Source organism: Panthera pardus, unplaced genomic scaffold (assembly GCF_024362965.1).
Source record: "Panthera pardus isolate Hobbes unplaced genomic scaffold, ASM2436296v1 HiC_scaffold_11, whole genome shotgun sequence".
Taxonomy (NCBI): domain Eukaryota; kingdom Metazoa; phylum Chordata; class Mammalia; order Carnivora; family Felidae; genus Panthera; species Panthera pardus.
This window is the reverse complement of record NW_026526666.1, coordinates 45,333,910-45,348,793: the sequence shown is the minus strand read 5'-3', so window position 1 is coordinate 45,348,793 and position 14,884 is coordinate 45,333,910. Positions and strand designations below refer to the sequence as shown.

Genomic DNA, 14,884 nt, shown 5'->3' with positions numbered 1-14,884 from the left:
TTTATTATTTACTATACCACACTTATTATTTACTATACCAAGTAAAGGCAACTTGGCACCTTATCCCCCTTGGATGTTGGCTAGGCTGTATGATGTGATGACTGCCCTCATGTCACTTCCAGATAGAGGCAGAGAGAACAATAACAACAACAAAACAAAAAAAGCAGAGAGAACAAAGCTTGTGTTCTTTTAATATTTGTCAGATACTTTCTTTGAGGGTGGGGGAAGCAAGAATTAACATAACTCATTTAAGGACAATGAATAGAATTTATTCTTCAATGAATTGGTTATTTATTCATTCAATATGTATATTTTTGAGTGCCCTTAAGCCAAACACTGTTCTAGTTGTGCCAGACAGAGCTGCAAACAGGACAAAGACCCTGCTCTGTTTACGGAATGTATGTTGTGATGGAGGAGACACACAGGAGACAACTAAGCTCATATATGTAATAGTTTCAAAGTAAGTGATATATAGAAAAAGAGCAGGGGCACCTGGGTGGCTCAGCTAGTTAAGAGTCCAACTTTTGGTTCTGGCTCAGGTCATGATTTCACAGTTTTGTGAGTTCAAACCCCACATTGGGCTCTGCACTGACAGCATGGAGCCTACTTAGGATTCTCTCTCAATATCTCTCTTGTCTCTCTCTGCATGTCCACCACTTGCTGTCTCTGTATCTCTCAAAATAAATGCATAAACTTAAAAAAAAAAAAAAAGAGGGATGCCTGGGTGGCTCTGTCGGTTAGGTGTACGACTTTGGCTCAGGTCGTGATCTCACAGCTGGTGGGTTTGAGCCCTGTGCTGGGCTCCAGGCTGACAGCTCAGAACCTAGAGCCTGGTTCAGATGCTGGGACTCCCCTCTCTCTGCTGCTTCCCTGCTCACACACACACACTCTCTCTCTCTCAAAAATAAATAAACATTAAAAAATATTTTTTAAAGAAAAAGAGCAGGTAAGGGTACAGGGAGTTGGGGTAGTGGTGTGGGGTTATTTTAGAGAAGCCCTCATTGTGAAGATTATATCTGAGTAGAGATTTGAAGGAAATGTGGAAGCAAGACACAGGAAAATCCAGTGGACTTATTTTGCTATTTCTCAAAATGGAATGAATACAGATAGTTTAAAATAACTAAAGAAGAAATTCGGGTTATAATAATGATAGTCCAAAGTAGAAAAGGAGAATTTATATCATGTAATTATCTGATAAGCATGTCTTGTTTATATTTTACCAACAACCTTTCTTTGTGTAGCAATCTTCACAAAAATGAAGAAAACTCATATCCAGTCTTCTGACTCTCACACAGACTAATGCTTTACAATAAAGTATTCTTTTTAAATCATGAAAACTGTATATTGCCTTCTAATCAATATGTGGAAATCAATGATCCAATGATACCTAATGAGATTTTAGGAATGTAATGCTTCTTCTAGTGTTTTAAATGTGAAAGTTTGAATTGTACAGATCAATAGACAATGATCTAAATGGCCCTATCTGGCAGGCAGGCAAGGTATCGCCAAGGAAAAAAAAATAGGCCTTGCAGGCACTTGGTACAATCACTTCTTTCTTTAAAACCACAAAACAAATGCTCATCTTTCTGTAATATTTCTCTTATTTGAATTATATTCAGTTTGGGATTTGGTTTCTGATCCCTACCATACTTTCTGCACTTTAGAACAGGAACAGTGCTTTAATCATTGTTCCAATGATGAAACAATAAGTTCATGGTTGGGCTTCTGACTATAAACCTTTATTTCCACCAATTCTTACATAAAGATAAACACAACCCTATACTGTTTTTCTTCTAACATTTTTTTTCTAATTTAATAATGTGCCTTCCTATATCAGAAAGTCTTTATACTTTTTGTTGTACTTGCATAGTATTTCATTGTGTGGCTGTACTTCCACTGCCATTAATAACTTTGTGCTTTGTGGTAGGCAGAATTCTAAGATGACCACCCATGACCCCCACTCTTATATAATCCCCCAGCCTTTGACTGTGGGAGGTACCTGTAAATATGATGGAAGGTCATTCCCATGATAAGGTTACGTTATATGGCACAGTTGGCCTTAAGAAAGAGATTATCCTAGGTAGGCCTGATCTAATTAGTCCTTAAAAGGGACCAGGCTCTTTCTGAAGAAAGGTATTCAGAGTAAGAGAAGATTCTCCAAGGTTGATTTTCAGGATGGGGGAAGAAACATGACAAGCAATGTGGGCAATTCTCAGTTGCTGAGAGCAACCCGCAGCCCACAACCAGTAAGAAAATGGAGGCCTCAGTGCTTAAACTGCAAGAAACTGAATCCCATCAACAACCTGAAGGAGCTTGGTAGAAACCTCCAAGCTCCAGATGACAAGACAGTTTTGATTTCAACCTATGATGCCCTGAGAGGAGAATCCAGTTATGCCTTTGGCTGGCTTCTGACCTATAGAAACTGTGAGATAATAAATTGGTGGTGTTTTAAGCCTTTAAATTTGTAGTGATTTGTTACATGGCTCTTCTTTATCAGGTTTCCCCTGGTTATAATTACTAGATTACTTCTTTTCCATATAAACTTTTTAACATCAGTTTCACAGTTCCAGAAAAATAAAACCAATGGTACTCTGTTGAATTAATTTAGGGACAACTGACATCTTACTTAAAGCATTTTTTTAAAATCTTAAACATTTATGTTTTAAGATCATCTTAATTCTTTCCATTTTTTATGACTACTTTTATTAAACAGAGGAAAATATTCACTGAGGTAAGTTGGATTTCCTGTTATTTAGCATAGGTTTCTTCCCAAAACAATTAGGCTTGGGCTTTCTAGCAGTTTCCCAGGGATGCCATAGAGGCACAAATTGGATGGCTTAAAAAAAGTAGACATTTATTGCTGCACATTTATTGCTGCACAGTTATGGAGGCTAGAAAGCCAAAATCAAAGTATCAGCGAAGTTGATTTCTTCTGAGGCTGTGAGGGTGAATTTGTTCCATACCCTTCTCCAAGCTTCTGATGGCTTCAGGCATTCCTTTGTTTATAGATGGCATTTTCCCTGTGTCTTCCCTGTATTTATGCCTATTGCTGGATTCAAATTTCCCCTTTTTATAAGGGCATAGCCATATTGGATAGCCCCACACTAGACATCATTTTAACTTGATCATCTGCAAAGACCTTATTTCCCAGTAAGGCCACATTCACAGTCACTGGGAGTTAGGACTTCCACATCTTTTAGAGGCACAGCTTTCAACCCACAGTCGGCCTCTTCAGTGGTCCTTTTTTTTTTATGTTTATTTATTTTTGAAAGAGAGACAGAGAGTGGGGGGTGGGGTGCAGAGAGTGAGGGACACAGAATCTGAAGCAGGCTGCAGGCTAGACCTGTCAGCTGTCAGTACAGACCCCAGTGCTGGGCTAGAATTCAGGAACCATAAGAACATGACCTGAGCTGAAGTCTGACACTCAACTGAGCCACCCAGACACCCCTTCTTCAGCGGCTCTTACGAACAATAAGAACTCTAATAAAAAATATGGAGAGTGATTTTTAAAAAATCTTTTCTAGCTCTGCAACCTTATAACTAAGTAACTTGTGATTTTTGTAAAGCAAAGATAGTAAAAATAATAAAATGTTAAGCTTTCCTAAGCCTGAGACTTCACAATTCTTAAATGACAAGTTCAGCTTAAAACTAAAAGGGTCATTCTTTTTAAAGAAATTTCTGATTCATCAGATTCTTAAGGAGAAAAAACAAACCAACTAAACTCAAAATCTGTCAACTACGAAGATATTTGAAATAAAAAAACTTAATTTTACTTTATGGCATTACTTGAAATTTAGTTCGCATTTCAGAGGGAAGGTACACTTGAATTTTTATGAGTCCTCTCAGAGTTTAATGAGTTTTATTTCTTAAGTAAACCTTTATTGGAGGAAATTAAGATCTTACAAGATCTTAAATGGAGCAAAAGCTAAATCAAAAGCCAGTGGTGGGGAAGGTCGTAACCTTAGACACAATCGCTTAATCATTTGTTACCATATGTTGGAAATCCATTATACCTCAGCTTGCAGCCTTTGAGAGCACACTTAACCTGGGTCTGAAAGTAAGGAAAGACTTGTGTGCCTGGAAGTCAAATATTAGTCTGGATCAGATCTAATGTGACATTTACCATATAGATCTTCCTTGACTTAAAACGGGGTTACAATTGGAAAAACCCATCATAAGTTGAAAATATCCTAAGTCAAAAATTCATTTAGTGCACCTAACCTACTGACCATCAGAGCTTAGCCTCACCTATGTTAAATGTGCTCTGAACACTTACATTAGCCTACAGGGGGGAAAAATTATCTATCATAAAGCCTATGCTATACTAAAGTGTTGAACATCTTTTGTAACTTATTCAATATTGGACTGAAAATGAAAAAAAAATGGTTGTATGGGTACACAATGTTCTTAAGTGTATCTGTTGTTTACCCTTGTGGTCGTGTGGCTGACTGGGGGTCATGAGGCTCACTGCCAGTGCCTAGCATCAAAGATCGCGAGCCCAGGAAAAGATGACAATTCAAAATTCAAAGGCTAGGTTTTGCCAAATACATATGGCTTTCACACCATTGTAAAGTCAAAAAATCATAAGTTGAATCATCATAGATCATTGTCTCTACTCTGTTATTTTCACCTCCTTATGTGTGTGTATGTGTGTGTGCACACACGCACACATTTGATAGTGACGAACATGGTAGTCAAGGTTTGAGGGAGGAGTGGAAAGAAGGAACGAAGTTGATCCAAATTCCATTTTTCCTCTTGTTAACTGTAATTCTACTCTTCTCCTCTGTATGCATGCATAATATCTTTGCTTTTTTTTTTTTTTGTATTTGTGAGAACAATTGGCTAAATGCCATTGAAAATAGCCTTTTCTCTTTCTCCTTCCTTTCTTGCTTCTCACTCCAGCTTTGCCACTGTCTTCCACTATTGTATCAGGTGGCCTTGCCACTGGAGCTAGCAATCAGCAATGGAGACTATGCGTACTGGAATCACCTCTATATTTAGAATATCACCCTGAATTCTACCCTTCATCTTTGGAAACGTAGCACCCTTAAAGCCATAAAAATTTAACCAACTCACTCAGCTCAGGAAAATCATCTATTGTTTGTTATAGTTGATGTTGATGTTCTTATTTTTATCTTTGCTTAGCTTTTATCTTTTCTTTTTCCTTTTCACATGAGTGGATTTGTAGAGTGTTGAGACAAAAAGAGGAGGAGAATCAAGCTAGCCAGGGTGAGCAGGCTTCTTGATGGACAAACAGAAGGAGAGATGAGTGCTCAGATATCCTATCAAGGTCAGTCGACATAGAAGGATAGACTTTACTATATTCTTAGTGTAATTATAATATCATATCACAGCAAAGGAACCACAAGACCTCTGGTTAGGTCAAACCTCCACAGATAAGTAACCTGAGGACACAATCTTGCAAACAGTGGCTGTTGAAGAGTTCACTGATTACTCCCAATACACATTCTTTCCTCCTTCCTTTTAGCAGTACATTTTGGTTTCATAGCTAGAGACTATATTTTGAAACTTCCTGAATTAGTTTTCTATTGCTGCCACAACAAATTTTCAAAATTTACCAGCTGAAAATAACACCCCTTAATATCGCACAGTTCTGTAGACAAGAAATGCCAGAGGATCCAGCTGAGTTATCAACTCAGGGCTGCACAAGGCTAAAATCAAGATGGTGGCTGGGCTGGGCTCTTACCTGGAGATTTCGAGAAAGAATCTGCTTCTAATCTCAGTAAAATTATTGGCAGAATTCAGTTCCTTCCTATTTTTAAAGTTGAGGTCTCTGTTTGCTTAATTATATAGACTTTCATATTCAAATGAATAATGGCTCATTGAAGCCGTCACACTAAATCTCTGACTTCTCTTAACACCAGAGAAAGATCTCTGCTCCTGGAGTTATAGTAGGCCCAACCAGATAATGTAGGATAATCTACCTATCTTAAAGTTAGCTCATTAGTAATCTTAGTTACATCCCTTGTGGTATATAATACAACATGTTCACTGGAGGAGGGCAAAAGTCATGGATGGCCAAATTCTGCCTACTACACTTCTCCTACAGTAGATGGCCATTACAGAGCCACCACTCTGCATAATACCAAGGGGCATCATACACATAAAATTCACTGCAAATGATGCCCCTTGGAGGTACACAACATGGGAGAAATACACTATATAACTAGGTTTTAGATAGTGGGATGTAAATGGAAATAATGTGTCTGACTTCCAATTATTTTAAATTTTATATTGAGAAAGAAAGAGAGTGAGTGAGCAGAGGAGAAGGGAAGTGGGAGAGCCCAGCATGAGGCTCAATCCCACGACCCTGAGATCATGAATTGAACTGAACTGAAATCAAGAGTTGGAAATTCAACAGACTGAGCCACCCAGGCAATCCCTGATTCTTTTAAACACAAAATATCTTGCCCTGTTCTTTTTCCTTCTTTTTTTCTAACTTGAAAATGGCAATGTGAGCAATGTGGGAAGCTGTATATTAAAAATGACAAAGCCATCTTGTCATTCCTGAACATTCATCTATGACACATTAAGTAAAAAAGGAAAACAATTCTATCTTGTTTAAGTCACTGTATTTTATAGGTTTTTTTTTTGTTTTGTTTTGTTATAGTAGTTTAGCTTGCTAAGAGGTCGCAGAATTAGGATTAAAATCCAGGCCATTTAATTCCTAGTCAGAACTTTTTATTGCCATATTGTCTCTCTTTATTCACATATGTGTTTAGTTCTAAATACTGCCACTAATCATGGAACTTATTGTTTCAGGCTGCTTCTCATTTGGTAGGTCTTTCATCCTTTGGCCTCAAATTCATTATTATCCTCTTATGTTCTCTAAAACTTCTGTAAGAGTCTGATATTGGGGAGAGATGGCAGGTCTGGATGGAGTTGGAAAAGGCAAGGTTAGGGTTGGTAATAATGAGGGTGAGTGACAAAGTTGGGTGAATCTGGCTTATGGAACACCTCAAGTCCTTTTATAAGAAGTTTTGGAGTAAAAAATGAGTTTCATTATTTATACAAATTCCTGAAAAGTGGTGGATGATTCCAGCACATAATAAAATGTATCATAATAAAGGGAAAGCAATAGATGTCATAGTAAATAGAAAAAAGTCAGCATGTCCATTTTTAGTACAACATCAATATGAAGAGTAACTAAATAATTTATAGAAAAAAGCAGGTATCTAAAATTATGCATTCATAAAATAAAAAAAAAAACCTTACTGACAATGCCTAATCAAGCATTAGATAGCATTTGTCTATATCCAATAGATCTATTTTTCTCCACCTTCTTCATTAAATGGCATTCAAAGTCTTTGTCATATTCCAGATTTAGCAATTTCATTCATTTTGGCAGCAGTGTGAGTATTGTTCTGGATGAAGCCTTCTCTAAGGAGAGAATGCAGCCAATGTCTGTGATCCCTTAGTCCTTTTCATTCTGGCTGATAACTTTCATCTTGACTCCAATTGCTTCAATGGCTCTGAGCCTCCCTGAAATATTACTGATGATTTTAGGCATTATTTCTATTTTTTTAAAAATTAACCCTCAGAAAACACATAAGTTCACAGAGTACAGTCTAAGACAACTTGCAGAGTACAATACCAAAAGCAACTGGGATTTTCCCAGCAGATGTTGGCTGGGAAATCACTTTGCATTGTACTAAGTACTTGTATATCAGGCTTTACCTTGACACTTAGAAGCACTTTTGAACCAACTAATGGATGACCGATAGTATAATCTCCACCCTGAAGAAAATTTCTTAGACATTTTAAACTGTATAATTGTATACAATTTATTCCTATTTATTAACAAAGTTGCTATTTTTTCACTCTATTCTCAAAAAGTATAAAATAATTATGTATAAACTGGGTTGCCAGTTGATCTGCCACAGATATTCGTTATTTGCTCTAGTGACAGCTGAGGAATGAAAGGTGGATGCTTAGGGAAGGTAAACGTGACATTACAAGCAGAGAGGAGACAATAAAAGTCAGCAGGGCCCCTGGAGATGGGCTCTTGATAACCTACATTGTCTTTTCCAAAATTACTAAGTATCTCTGCATCTGTTTCCTTGTATAAGACATCGGGAGCCAGTACCTCCCTCTCCATGTATATTTGAAGATAATATGAGGACACAATAGAAAGCCTCTAAACATAATTCTTGCAATTTAGTTGGCCTCCAAGCACGGTTCCCTCTCACTACTCCCACATACTCTTAGCCCTGATAGAGGAGACTCTAGCAAGGAACAGATTTAAAGAGTGAGATAGTCTCTGGGTACAAATTCATTAAAAACCTCTACTATCTGAAATTGCAGAGGTAGATAGGATCAGTATCCTCGGCCAAGCCACTCCCAGTTAATAGTTCCCTTTCTTAAAGGAGAAAGTTATACCTAAGTTTATTTGCCCCATGTATTAATTTCCTCTGGCTCTGTAAAAATGAACCAGAGATTTAGTGGTTTAAAACAACACAAACTTGTTATTTCACAGTTTCCATGTGTCAGGTCGTCAGAGTATGGTTGGATGGGTAAGGAAGACCTTAGGGTCTTCCCAGGTTATAAGCAAAGAATCCTCTGGGGCTGTGTTCTCATCTGTAGTTTGCGGTCCTCTTCCAGGTTGTCGGAAGAATTCAGTCTCCTGAAGTTTTTGGACTGAGACCTCTTCCTTCATGGCTGTTGGTGGTGGGCCACTCTCTGTAACTAGAGGCCACTGTCAGGTCCTAGTAAAGCTGCCACAACATTGATACTTACTTCTTCAAAACAAGCAGAACCTTCTATAGTATGACCTAACCAAGAAAGTAATTGCCCTATTAGATTCTCACGTCCCACCTACACTCAAGGGGACAGAATGAAGTAGGAAATTTAGGCCAGTTGGTGGAAATCTTGGACACCATCGCAGAATTCTGTCTGCCATACTCAACCCATTTTGAAACAAGATAATCTGATTCTTAGCGTCAGGTAATACTGTCCCACTGAAAATACATAATCTAAACTACATCCATGCATGATTTCTTTCCTTTCTGTATCCTGTTTACCCTGCCCCTCACAGGTTTCTCCTGAGACATCCCCTTAATAAGTCACTTGTACATGAATACTCATCATAGGCTCTGTCCCTAGAGATCCCAAATAAAGACACCTTACATTCTTGTCTAGTTACATACTTTATAATGATTCTAATGTAAGTTCCGCATTTTTCTTTTGTCTTATTTATTTCTGAGAACTGTTCCACAAGAATTTTTAGATAATTTCATCAAGTTAAATTCTAATTGGAAATTGATTTTAATTACATTAAACCTACAATATAAGGTTAGACAAGTTGACATTTTGACAACATTCAGACTTACTAGAAATATGGCATATTGCTTCATTTACTCAAGAATTCTTTCATGCCTCTCAGTAAAATATCACATGAATTTCTTATTAAAGTTAGTGTATATGTTTTACATTAGTTGGTACTGTGAATGGAAATTTTTTACCGTGATTATTTTACTTTGTTTGTTGTTACTATAGAAGTGGCGGGGGGGGGGGGGTGCCTGGCTGGCTCAGTCGGTTAAGCATCTGACTTGATTTCAGCTCAGGTTATGATTTCACAATTCATGAGTTTGAGCCCTGCACCAGGCTCTTCACTGTCAGCACAGAGCCTGCTTGGGATTCTCTGTCTCTCTCTCCCTGCACCTCCCCTGCTTGCACTTTCTCTCTCAGTCAAAAATAAACAGTTAAAAAAAAAAAAAAAAAGAAGCAGTGAACACTTTATCTTTATAAATGCTTTCAAAGACATATTTAAGAATAAAACCAATGCATTTTCAGATGATGCCAAGTAGAATTGCTAATATCTTAGGAATAGGTAAAGAATTGTAAGTTAACAAAAAGCAGATGGAAAGAAAATTAGGATCAAAACACAAGTGTGCACTGGGGCGCTTGGGTGGCTCAGTCAGTTAAGTGTCTGACTCTTGATTTCAGCTCAGGTCATGATCTCATGATCATGAAATAGAGCTCTGCATCAGGCTCTGTGCTGACAGCATGGAGCCTGCTTGGGATTGTCTTTCTCTCTCTCCCTCTGCCCCTCCCCAGCTGGTGCAGGAACTCTCTCTTTCTCTCTCTCCCTCTGCCCCTCCCCAGCTGGTGCAGGAACTCTCTCTCTCTCTCTCAAAAAGAAACAAACAAAACACACAAGTGTGCACTGAATGATTTTTTTATAAAAAAGACTATAAGGAAAGACATTACAGGATAAAACAAAAGAAGACAAAATGGGCTGAGATCATAGTAGCTCATAAGTTAAGCAGAAGCAGAAGCAGAAGCTGTATAATGCTCTCTGAAAACAAACAAACACTAGACAAGACACTAGAATGTTAAAAAATAAAAGGTCAAGCAAGGGCCTACAAATAGTCATCTTTCTTTATTCAGCACTAACTGGGCCCCTGTTATAATACTGCATTGTTGAAAGCCAATATTTCTACCCATAATATATTCTTTCATAGCAGTTTACTTTCTTTTACTAATTGTTTTGGAATCATCAAATCATAAACTGTTGGATCTACCTGACAACTTAGAGACTTCCTACTTTATCTTCCTTATTTAAAAAATAAGGAAGTTAAGCTCCAATTAGGTAAAGTTAAGCTCTAATTAGACAAAATTATTTTCCCTATGATTTCTCTTTTTAGTTAGAGGCACCAGAATTCATCCAAACCAGAAATCTAGGTCATCTTAAAATTCCTCTTCTTTTCATCCTATATCCAATCAGTGATCCAAGTGCCTTGTATTTTTGTATCCTGAGCATCTCACTAACTCATAGCCACTGAGGTAGTTCAAGTCCGCATCATTGCCTTCACTCTTTCATGCCACAAATATTTCTGTGCACCTTCTGCAGACACACACTGCTCCAGATGCTACAAATGCAGTAGCAAAATTTTGTTTGTTTCTGTATTAGGTTCTCCTGTATTCCTGATTTTGATCCACTTTCAGTATGTTTACTGGAGATTGCTTTACAAAACACAAATCTTACTATGATTTCCCTTGCACGAAATTCTCAGTAGCTCACCACTACCATGTGGGATGAGCATGAACCCCATTAGCTTTCCTCGGTGTAATTCTTCCTCATGTTTCAGCTCCCTTTCCTGCTTTATGTATGTGTTTGTGGTCTGCCACCCCCCACAGATCCTGGGCTATTGCCACACAGAAATATTAGCTTTTAACACAAACATGACAGGTAGTTCCATATTATGAAGTTAGAATGTGAGCCCCTATTTGTCTAGTATATTTGGGGAAAAGTGAAAATGCCTTGTCCTAATTCTGAGTCATCCCATTGGCTGTTGCTACTTTATGAGATATGGCTTCCTGCCTACACTCAGCTCTAACTCTGTCATTCACTCTGTGGCTGGGTACCACCTGATACTATAGGATGCTGTGTTCCTCTATGTAAGGTTGCCACTGCAGTAATAACTGCACTGAAAATGATATGGGGACAGCCATTCCTTCCTTTATGCACCCATCCCTTAATTCTCCATAACAGTCACTACAAAAAGTCTTGTGTATGTAACAAACTTTATTGCAGTGTCCATAACTGGAATAGTTAAAATAAAGAGATAACAGGTTTAGAAGCTATGTATAATGGTTCCTAGTGTCTGAGGAAAAGGAATCCTTGATGCCTTTGTTCCTAGCCTTGCTTCCCATCCTGAAAGATTTTTCTCTTCTCTCCCTCTGAAAGAATTGGATTCTTCACTGTGCCCCGGGTAAGTATTCACCCCACCGTACCCCAGCCCTAGAGACACTGGCCCATCTGTAGTCATTGAAGTTGCTCCAGCTTTCAAACCATGAGGCCTTAGCTGTAGGGAGTACATCAGAAAAGCTCCAAGAAATGTGTTGGCCCATCATATGTATTCTTCTGTACAATCTGCATGGCAGTGTGAGATACCAGTATACCTCCTAAATCTTCCTGTAGGTTTGGGGTGAGTAACTGCTGAAACACACCCACCCACACACACACATATATATATACATACATTTATACACACAGAGATACTTATATACCTACACACCCAGAAGCCTTTTATAAGGGCATTGGAAATAATAGAATAAAACCACTTTAAGGAAATTTTTTTTTCTATATGCAATGTATAAAGCCTGCTTTATATTCCCTGGCTACGATGTATATAGAGCTGAATGTTTTAATAAAGAAAAAAAATTTACCTTCTTTTTACCTTCTTTTTCTAAGTCCCAGATAATGCCCAAAGGATTCTTGGATTTTTAAGAAGTGAACCATAATGATACCTTGACAAACACCAGAAGTACCACTGTATGCCCCTGTCCAGAAGAGAAAATAAAAAATAAGTAAAAATAAAAAGAGAAGAGAAGAAAGAAGACAAGGAAAGAGAAGCTAGATATGTCAGAGTTAAAGAAATAAAAGGGATTGTCCTTTTATGTAAAATATTTTCATATGTCATTCCTCCTGCTGGAAATGCCACCTTTTTAAATAAAAAGGTTCAATTTGAAATGTCTTCTCTGTGATGCTTTCCCTTACTCCCCTGTAGAGCGAGCCAATAGTCTCCTCTGGGCTTCTCGTAATAACCTGCACTTACCTCTACTATACCTCTTAACACATTTCTATATATTTTTAATCTGTCTGTCCCATGCAGCCTGTGAGCTCTTATGAGGGCAAGAACTATGTTTTATTAATTCTTGTCTTCTAGCAGTTTGTCACAGTAGGTGCTTAATAAACGTTTTGTGAATAAATGAGAGAAGGAATAATTCCCCCCAATTATACCAGTTAATGACAGAGTAAATAGCAAAACTCAGACTTTCTGACTCCTAGTCTAGTATTTTTCACAATCATTATCTAACTGAATCTCCAAGTAACAGTTAATTTCCAAATTACAGGCTTGAAATCTAAGAGATTTAATGAATTTTTCAAGGTCACACTGATAATATTGTGTCATTTCAGTCAGGATAGGTTAGGTTATGCTGTCTTAATAACCTCAAGATTGAAAGACCTAAAACAAAGGCTTGTTTGTTGTTCCTGCTACAGGTCCACCATAGGTTGGGGTTGGGGGGATCCATATCTATCCAAAGACAAAGTTTGGTAGAGCAGCCACAGTCTTGAACATTGGTTATCTCTGTGCTAAAGGGGAAAAAAAAAAAAAAAAGTGTTCTGGAACAATACTAGCTATGCCCTGGAAGTAACACATGCTGCTTCTACTCACAAGTCAGTGAATAAAACTAGTCATATGACTATCTATAGATAGTCCCCACCCATCAAGAAGTAGATCATGAAATGCCATTCTGCCACGTTACTGGAAATGTACATTGCTTAAGACTATTACCAGACTCACATGTAATAAATAGGTATACCACAGCTGTTGGAGTATAATTTTTATTTCCAGCCTAATATTCTCTCGACCGAGCAACTCCTCATTTTAGAAAAGATACAGTAGATACAGGATGGATTTTAAGAGGATTCAGCTAAGATAATGAAGTAATTCAAGGAATTATACATTTTAGCTTAAAATCAAGATATGAATGAAAACTAGCTGTCTTCATCCACAGAGCAGGTGATTATAAGGAAAAACCATGACTAGTGCTAGTTGTTCTCAGGTCATTCAATATAGAGAAATGGGCTTAAAGTCAATTGTAAAAAGTTAAATTGGGTGATTTACACAAGTGTTATATAAAAATGTCATAACATACATACACACACACTTAAAAGGACATTGCAGTAGGAAAGCCTAGGATTCTAGGCCTAAGTTCATCACTAATTAGCAATGTGTCCTTGGGTCTTTTGTAGGCATATATCTTGCTGTATAAAATAAAAATTTGGAGAGATACATAAGGTTCCTTGCAACTTAAAATTATTTGGCCTATGTAAACTAACTTGTCTTAATGCAGTTTGGAGTAACTACTAAGTCATTAGTGTGATAATAACTGCTAGAGCAAGTACATTCCCAAATTTCAATGGCTTAAAATAATATAATTTTATTTTTTACCTGCATAACAATATTCCTATTGGCAGAGACCTTTTTTCCACACTGTGATTCAGGGATGTATGTTCCTTCCATCTAGTGTCTTCATCATCCACTGGGGCCTCAGAGGTTTCTGCTTCTAGTCAGTAAAAGCAAGAAGAGTGGAGAGACCAAGCCCAGAAGTGGAACACATCACTTCTGCTCACTTTCTGTTGGGCAACCTTCTTATTGGTGAGAACACTTATTGGTGAGTCCCCTCTGGATGCAGAGGGGACTGGAAAAAGCAGTTCCTGGCTGTAGACTCCTCTCCCAGGACCTACTTCATGCTGTGAAAGTAGGGATTCAAATTTTTCAGAGAACATCTAGTTGTCTCTGCCACAGTCTTTCTTGACAGCTACCTTCTTCCTTTGTAGAATTAACCTCTCCTCTCTGTTGCTTACCTCGTACTCAGAATACCATTAGGGCACCATCACTTGGTTCTTTTATATGCTACATATTCAAGGGACCACTTTTTATTCAGCCTTGCACTTCCCAGCACATAACCCTATACCAGGAACAGAGCAATTATTCACTAACAAATTTTGATCAAAACAATGTACTCAAAGCTCTCTCTGCCACCACTGTGGGGTCTATTTAGTTTTTTGTTTGTTTTCCCACAGTTATGTGAGCTTGGGAAGCTATCTTAAATCTTTAAGAATTTTGTTACATAACTTTAGCAGAACCCAGTGATCCTACATAATTGTTAAGGGTGTTATAAGAAAAAACATATACTAAGTGTCTAAATATGCATGATAAATCCCAGGCTTTCATTCTTCGCTAACAACAGCTCCTTTGTAAGTAGATGGCAGGAAAGGTTCTTCCTGATCTTAGGGCCAGGACGTGAAGTATTCTTTCATTCTTTCAGTTTATGTCTATAAACCTTGGTT

The 14,884-nt window shown here is 37.8% G+C and overlaps 1 long non-coding RNA gene across 1 annotated transcript in view; it reads right to left on the bottom strand.

Annotated features, from left to right (window-relative positions):
• The window catches only part of LOC109266677 (uncharacterized), a 79,225-nt gene extending 66,511 nt beyond the window's left edge, over nt 1-12,714 (bottom strand). Inside the window, exon 1 of the long non-coding RNA XR_002079813.2 lies at nt 12,193-12,714. This is a non-coding gene — a long non-coding RNA (uncharacterized LOC109266677). The remainder of the gene's footprint in view (nt 1-12,192) is intronic.
• Between the last annotated feature and the right edge of the window lie 2,170 nt (nt 12,715-14,884).